Genomic DNA, 8161 nt, shown 5'->3' on the forward strand with positions numbered 1-8161 from the left:
TAAAGGCCAGCCTGGTCTACATAGTGAGTTCCAGGCCAGCTGGGGCTACAGGGAGACCCTGTCTCAAAAAAACAAAAGAAAAACCAGAATTATTTATGTGTATGAGTGTATTGCATGTAGGCGAGTGCACCCATGTCGTGCAATGCCCTGGAACTGGAGTTATAGATGGTTGTTACCTGCCATGTGAGTGCTGGGAATCGAACCCAGGTCTTCTGCAAGAACAACCAGGGTTCTTAACCACTGAGCCGTCTCTCTAACCCCCCAGATTCCTTTTCCTAGACTTTCTCTAGTCTCCCTTCAGCTCCTTCTCAGACCTCTTTGCAAGAGCCTTGTTTCTTGTCTTAAGGATTGGGTGAATCCACCCTTAAATGTCTTCCCCACGTCTCTCCCAAGGACCTTCATCAGGCCTCAGGTGTTTGAATGTCCTTCCCATACAGATAACTCCAGCATCTCTGCCCCGGCTTTCTCTCTCTCTCTCTCTCTCTCTCTCTCTCTCTCTCTCTCTCTCGGTTTTGGACTCCATCCTGCTATTACTAATGTCTTCATGTGACACCTAGTCTACAGCTCAGCAGGCCTGAAGCCCAGATGCTGGCCTCTTCTTCCTCTAGGCATACCTTCTTCCTCCTCAGGAAATGGTCACTCCATCCTTCCACCTCTCAGGCTGAAACCTTGGACTCAGGCTTGAGTCCTGTTGGCAGCTCTCTGTCTTCCTGTCAGATGATCCTCTCAGCTCCATCTAGAATCCAGCAGTGTGTCACCCCCACACCCCCTGTAATTATCTCTCCCGCCCTGCCCACCATCCTCAAGGACAGCAGAGCCTCCTGGCCATACCCTAGAAGGAAGTCTGGTCAGAGACACGCAAGCGGTGTGAGTTGAGGAGAGGAGTCAGTGTTTCCCTTAGAATGGATGAATGTGGAAGACAGAGTTAAGCCCAAGAGGTGTTCAGACCCTAATCTCCAGCCACATGGCAGAGGGCAACTAACAGGGAGTTGAACTCATTCCTGACTTGCACTAAGATTGACAGGTTTCCATAGTGCCCCATAGAAAGCAAGGACCCATCCTTCCTCCTTCCTGCCCCTCCCTCCTTCCTCCTTTCTTCCCTTCCTCCATCCCTTTCTTTCTCTCCCCCTCCCTCCCTCTTTCTTCCTTCTTCCCTTCCCCCTTCCTACCCCCTTGTCCCTTCACCCAGTCCCTCCCCCTTCAGTTCCTCCCTCCCTCTCCTGTCCCTCCCCATCCCATCCTCCCTCCCTTTCTCCTTCCCCCCTCCTCTCCTTCCTCCCTCCCTCCCCTTCCCTCTGTCCTCCCTCCCTCCCTTCCTCCCTCTCTTCCTTCTTTCCTTTCTTTTCTTGTACTGGGGGTGGAACCGGCACTTTGCGCTTGTTTGTCAGGTGTTCTGCCACTGGACCACACCCTCAGCCAAAGGGTAAGAATTCCATTTTCCCTCTGGACTGATCTCTCAATATAGTCCAGGCTGGCTTTGGATCTCAAGACTCTCTTCGTTCTAGGAGTGCACCACAACACCCAGCTCATGAGAATCCTTAAAGGGGAAAGGGAGGCAGAAGAAATAAAAGGAGGTGTGACCAAGGAAGAAGGCCATAGAGCCATTCAGATGACCTGTGGGACTATTAGTCAAATGGAAGCCCATTCCCCAACTATATCATGACAAAGTGCCACAGCTAGAAGGCTTAAAAAGTTGCTGTCTCACAGGTCTGGGGTTAGAAGCTTGAGATCCAGGTGCCTTGGGGCCTTGCTTTCTCCAAGAGCTCTGGGACAGGACTCCTTCTTGCCCCTCTGGCTTTAGGGTTCTCGGGAATCACGGGTGCTCTTCAGTTGGCTGCGGCCTCTGGCCAGTCTCTGCCTTCACCATCTCACAGATTTCGGTATGTTTCTTCTTGTAAGGACACCGCTGTGTGGCATTGGGGCCCACTTGCTCCAGTGCGACCTCATGCTTGTGACTGTAGCTGCAGAAATCTTATTTCTAAGTGAGGTCGCAGGCCGAGGTGCCAGGTGAGGACTTGACAGATCTTTTTGGAGAATACAATTCAAACCACGAATAACTCCACTGTTTGGAGTTTCCATGCATCGATGAAGGAGATCTAATGTGCAAAATGCCGAGAATCACACAAGAGAGCCAGGGGCAGGGTTGAATGATGAAGGGGACCTAATAATGATGCCAAGAACCACACAAGAGAGCCAGGGGCAGGGTTAAACTGTGACTTATGTCTGAGCAGGCCTCAGAGACTCGCTATGGCTGAGAGGAGAAGGGAAGAGAGGCAGGAAGTGAGGGTTAGGGGCAGGAGACTGGAGCAGGCGCAGACTTGGACTTCTGTGAAGGGATGTCACCGGGAGGGGAAGGCACGGTGACAGGCTGAGAAGAGAGCTGCAGCTCCCTGTGACTAGCGCCTGCTCCACGGTGGTGAGAGCTGACTGGTAGAAGTCTGCAGCAGGAAACCAAAGTCCCGTCTTTCCATCAGAGTAGGGCAAGGGGCAGACGACTTTTGAAGAAATACCATAGGGATCACACCACGGCTGGCCTCCGTGCAGGTACCACCCTGCTGACCTGCACCACCCTGCTGACCCGCTCAGGCACAGGGACTCTGTCTCGGAGCACCTCCTTGAAAGTCTGTACATTTCTGTGTCACAAACTTTACTTCTAAGGACACCACCCTTCAGTGGAGTCTGTACTCGTGTATAGAACTGCCCAGAGCCCTAGGACAGAACCAGAGGATGAGCAGGCCAACACTGGACCCAGGCCAGGCTCAGGGTCCTGGAAGTTCTGCGCTTCACTTCTTTTTGCTTTGGTGACTTACATAGCAGTTACTGGCTACGAGGCAGGAAGGGGGCTGATAGATGTGATGGTGGGGAGCCGCCTGACTTCTGGATACTCAGCAGCCCTGAGGCGGTCATTTAGGCAGACACATTCTTTACTCCAGCCCATTAGCCTCTAGTGTCTGTGGATGTGGGAAGCGCCTGCCCGGGAAGGCCTGCTGCTTGTAAATGGTGCATCTGAGTTGAGCAGACAGCTTAGACTCTTGTCCGGCAAGAGCCCAGGACCCCGGGCTCCCCATGTGATTAGCATAATGAAATGAGAGAAAAATATTGACACTTGGTGTGGGAGCAGCCTGCTAGTGGTAGGAAAAGGGAGATCTGCAATGCTAATTGAAATGTAATTGATGTAAAACTGCAGTTCTTACAAAGAAGTGGGAAGACATGGGCTTGCTTGTAAAATAGATAAGACTGGAGGGAGCGGTCGGCATCCCAGGCATCAATCCTAGCCCATTCCTGGTGCCAGGCACTAATAAGCCTGTGATGGTTTTGTTCACGAAGGCACCACCCGTATTTACTGTATTCTCCAGACCAGCTTGTCTGCTGATGAGTGATCAATATGAGAGTTCCATTATTTCACCTTATCCCTTGGGGGTGCCTGTGGCCCAGCACAATGTGATAAACAGGAGGGAGGCTGCCCACCAGTCTCCAGCAGGTGCCTGGATGCACAGTCAGAAAAGCTGGGATTCTGAGATCCCAGTGCTCCTCCTGTGGGCGCCGTCCCCGCTTCTCCAACTGTGCCCTGCTGGGCCCAACCATGGAGCTGCAGCATAGGTTCCTGGGCACTGCATGCCCCCCTCCTACAGTGCCCAGCAGCCCTGGCTTGGGTGGGCATGGAGGAGACACAGTATCCACACATTAAGTTGTGTTTCCCAACTATTAGAATGGTTAAGCAGAGAGAGAGAGAGAGAGAGAGAGAGAGAGAGAGAGAGAGAGAGAGAGAGAGAGGGGAGTTGGTGTGAGCAGTAGCACTGAGGGTCCCTGGTGGGCCTGCTGCCCCAGTCCAGGCCACAATCTTCCCTCTCCACTCTAAGCCCTAGCAGGCTGAGTCCTACAGGCGCCTCAGGAGCTGATTTCTGACCAGCTCCTGATTCCAGGTGCAGTGGGAAGATCACAGGATGAAGGGGGAAGCCAGAGCTTGGGAGGTGTCACTGCCCCCTTTAGGGGACCCTGTGACCCCAGCTGCCTCTGGAGTCTGACAGACTCACCTCCTTAAGTCCTGTCTGCTTTGAGGAAGGCGGTGGCTCTGGCTATGACACATTTCTGTTACTTCCCGCTCTCTGCTGACACCTAGTAGCCACCTCCCTGATCTCGTTAATTTAAATTTCTCCACGTGTCCTGTTATCCTGGTTGTACATCCTGACTTGGGCCCAGGCCTCAGATCAGAGACTCCCTGAGCAACCATGAGTCACTTTGTTTCCATGTCACAGGGCAATCTCAGAAGTCTTTCAAGCCTAAGGCAGAACTATGTGGAGAGGGGAGGAAAACATTGTATTGAAATATATTATCACGGGGCTGGAGAGATGGCTCAGCAGTTAAGAGCACTGACTGATCTTGCAGATGACCTGGGTTCAATTCCCAGCACCCACATGGCAACTAAAACCATCCATAGCTCCAGTACCAGGGAGATCCGACATGCTCTTCTGACCTCTGAGGGCATTGCACAATATGGGTGTACCTACCTACCTGCAGGCGATACACTCATACACATAAAATAAAAATAATAAAATAGTTTTAAAAGAAATATCTTATCACAACATTCACACATGGGAAGGAGTTGTGACCGCACCTCCCAGATGCAGAGAGTGACAGACCTCGGGAGGACTGGTAGGTTGGAGGGTGAGAAGCTCTCTACAGAAGGAAGAAAAGGAACCAAGACATGGGATCGGCTAATATCATGAAGGCTACGGCCCTGCCCCAGGGAAATCAGTGAGAACAAAGACAATTTCTTCTCGTTCAAGTTCGTGGACTCCTTGTGGACCTCTGAGACCCAGAGCAAGGACCCAGCTATAGAAGACCCTCCTGTGGACTGTCAGGTTGAAGTTTTCCCTACCCTTCCCCCAACACATCACAGCTCCATGGTACTGGGGTTTAAGTGACCTGCTTTCTCTCTGCCCACAGATGTCTGCCCACTCCGAGTGCAATTCCTTCAAAGTCCTTGGTAGTCAAGGCTGAGTGCGTTCAGGGGCCCTCTGGGTGGAGGAACGGAAACCCACCTTTCTACAATCAGCCTTCTAGAGTGGAAAGCCTGAATCTAATGCCCAAAGCCCTTCAGCTGCGTCCTCCTACAGAGGGTGCGAATACGTGCAGGTTGGTCTCTCCCAGCAGAACTCCACTTTTAAAATTTTAGGGAAATTATAGAATAATATATTTTCTCACAGGAGACAGTTTCCTGGCCCCAAACAAACCATTAGTCAATTGTGGTGTGGGCAGCCTTCTCCACTAATGCAGTCATGTGTTTGCGTCTTTGGCTTTGCCAAAGTCCTGAACTGGGTCACAGAGACACTTTCTTAGGGCAGCTGCAGTGGGGAACAGACAGCCTGCACCACGGCTCTCCTTTCCAGAAGGACCCCTTCACCCTGACCCCAGGATCATGGAACAGGAATACTTCTGAATTAGAACCTCTTGTCAGGGCACCAGAGGTGTGGCTCAGTAGAATGCGTGCCTAGCATGAACCTAGCGTGCCTAGGTTCAATCCCCAAGACTACATACACTGGTGGTGATGGCACACACCTGTTATCCCAGCATGGAGAGATGGAGGCAGGATGATCAAAGTTCAAGGTCATCGTATGCTACAGAGTACGTTTGAGGGTAGCCTGGATTATGAGACCCTGTCTCAAAAAAGAAACTCAAGTCAGTCTGGCAAACTGCTGATGGAAGAGTAAAAAGACTCACTTATACCAGTTGTTCAATAAAATTGTCTTTTTTACCCTGTAATTAACTGGTTAGTTAACGATGTAACTTGTATCTATGGATATGGTCTTGGCTGTTACTCATGGGGTCCTGGAGTTGCCCTTCCATGGTGACTTATGATATATATTGTATTATTAACCCCCTGGGTCTCCTATAACAAAGTATCTTGCCAGTCAGCTTAAACAGGTGCAATGTATGGTTCTGGAGACTGGAAGTCAAGGTCAAGGTGTCCACAGGGCTGGTTCCCTGTGAGGGCTGTGAGCAAGGTTCTGCCCCAGCCCCTCTTGGCTCCTGGTTGCTTAAGATCCTTGGTGGTTCTTATTTATAGACTCGTTGCCTGATTTCCACCTGTTTCTTCACATGGCACTCTCCGCACCTCTGTCTGTTTGCCCGGTGTTCCCCCTTTTTATAAAGTCATCATCATTCTGGATTAGGGCCTATCCTAATGACTTCATCTTAATTTGATTACACCTTCAAAGACAGGCACTGGGGAATTAGAATTCAAGCCTGTGAATTTTAAGGGACAAAACTCAACCCAGAACTCTATTCACTCATATAATGTGAAGTTCTTAGAGTAGGAACATTTCCAATTCTCACCTCTCAGATGCCTGGTAGAAGTTCTTGGAGACCTGAGTCCTGCCTCTAAGTCCATGTCCAGGCAGAGTCTGACATAAACAACTCATCGTGGACCATCCTCTGGGCTCTTCTGGGGCTGGCTTGCTTTTCTCCTGGTCTTCCGTTTTCCCTCACACACCAGTGAGCTATACAAACCAGCAGAGCTAGCGCTGATGGCATGTCAGTCGGAGCTGTTTATCACCATGTCCGGTTGATTAATACCTGTCAGCTGGGGTTCACGTGTGTTGCAATGTTGCCTTGGAATAATAGAGGTTCCTGTTCACACACAGGAAGAGGCAACAAAGGACTTAGAATCTCCCTGTCGGTTGAGCAGACCTGGAGTGGCCCTTGGGTGAAGGGTACAGGATGGGGGCAAAGCCTGCTTGTGGCGAGCACAATCTACCACCCTCTATCAGACAAGGTAGGATGTGCTCAGCTGGGGAACTGCATGCAGGGCTCAGCTCTGCCCTGGCTGAAGCCAGGTGTGCCCTAAACCAGCCTAGCCTCTGTCTTCATCTGATCACTGAGGGTCTGAGATAGAGGAGTGCTCTGGGTCCTTCCAGGCCTTGTGACCCCTTGTGGTCTTACACCCTATCCTGTACAGGAGGAAGCTTAAAGTGGACAGCTCAGCCCACAACCCCCTTGCCCTGGGGCACGTAGAAGGTGTATGTCTTAATAACAGATTTCTAGTAGCCGGGTGTACAGACCCACACAGCCTAGCCTGGGTTGCACAGGCCTGCCGAAGGGAGCTCTGGCCACCTTAGACAATAGCAAGAAGAGGTGGGCTATGTGTGTTTCAGATACATTGGGCCATAAAGGATAAGATTCCCTGTGTCACAGGGACAGGTAGCCTATGCTCAGGTGTGCACACACATTCACATGTACACCCATATACACCACACACATAGATGTACACACACACACACATGCCTTTGACTTGCCTCTGCCTAGACTCTGGCTCTCAAGGATCCCTATTAGGTACTGATTCTTGGTCTCTTGGTTCACGGGGGGAGGGGAGGAATTGCCTGGCTCTGGCTTCTTCATCGGGTGCATTCTTGGTGTAGGTGGCTGTAGGAGGAATTTCAAGAGACAGGTCCAGACACAAAGGGCCGGAGCTGGAACCAGGGCAACTTGTCTGGGAAGGCTTGGGAGGATTGTCCTGAGGATCGTTTCACGATTGCTGATTCATAGAACAAATTTAGTCCCAACACTGTACTAGGTGTTTGGTGCTGTATGAAAAGTGTCTGCTGCAAACCCACATTTCCCACGAAGGCCAGAGTTACTCATGCTCACCTAGTGGGTAGCTCCCACATATGTGTTACTGGCGGGGTGACACAACAAAAAGGGACAGTAAGGGTTCGTTCTAGAACAGGTAGAATATTAGGCAGCACAGCCAGCCTGTCCCTTCTGAAGACTGTGCATTTGATTCTGTCACTGGCCCCTTCCATTTCCTGTGCTGCCTTCTAAGCCTACCTAAGTCTTCCTACTGAATTTGTGAAGTGTGTGTGTGTATACATTATACCGGTATACTTTTTGCTTGGCATTTTTTGTTTTGTTTTGTTTGTTTTGAGACAGGGTCTTGTGTAGCTTAGGCTGGCCTCAAATTTGCTCTGTAGCCGAGACTGGCTATGAACTCCTGACCCTCCTGCTTCTACCTCCTAAGACCTGGGATTACAGAAACATACCACCATTCCAGATTTGTTTCTTCTTCTTTTTAAAAAAATTTTATTATTTTAATTTTATGTGTATGAGTATATTGCCTGCATGTGTGTAAGCGCACGCATGTTGTGCATTGCCTGGGGAGGTG

Source organism: Nannospalax galili, unplaced genomic scaffold (assembly GCF_000622305.1).
Source record: "Nannospalax galili isolate Female #2095 unplaced genomic scaffold, S.galili_v1.0 scaffold302, whole genome shotgun sequence".
Lineage (NCBI taxonomy): Eukaryota > Metazoa > Chordata > Mammalia > Rodentia > Spalacidae > Nannospalax > Nannospalax galili.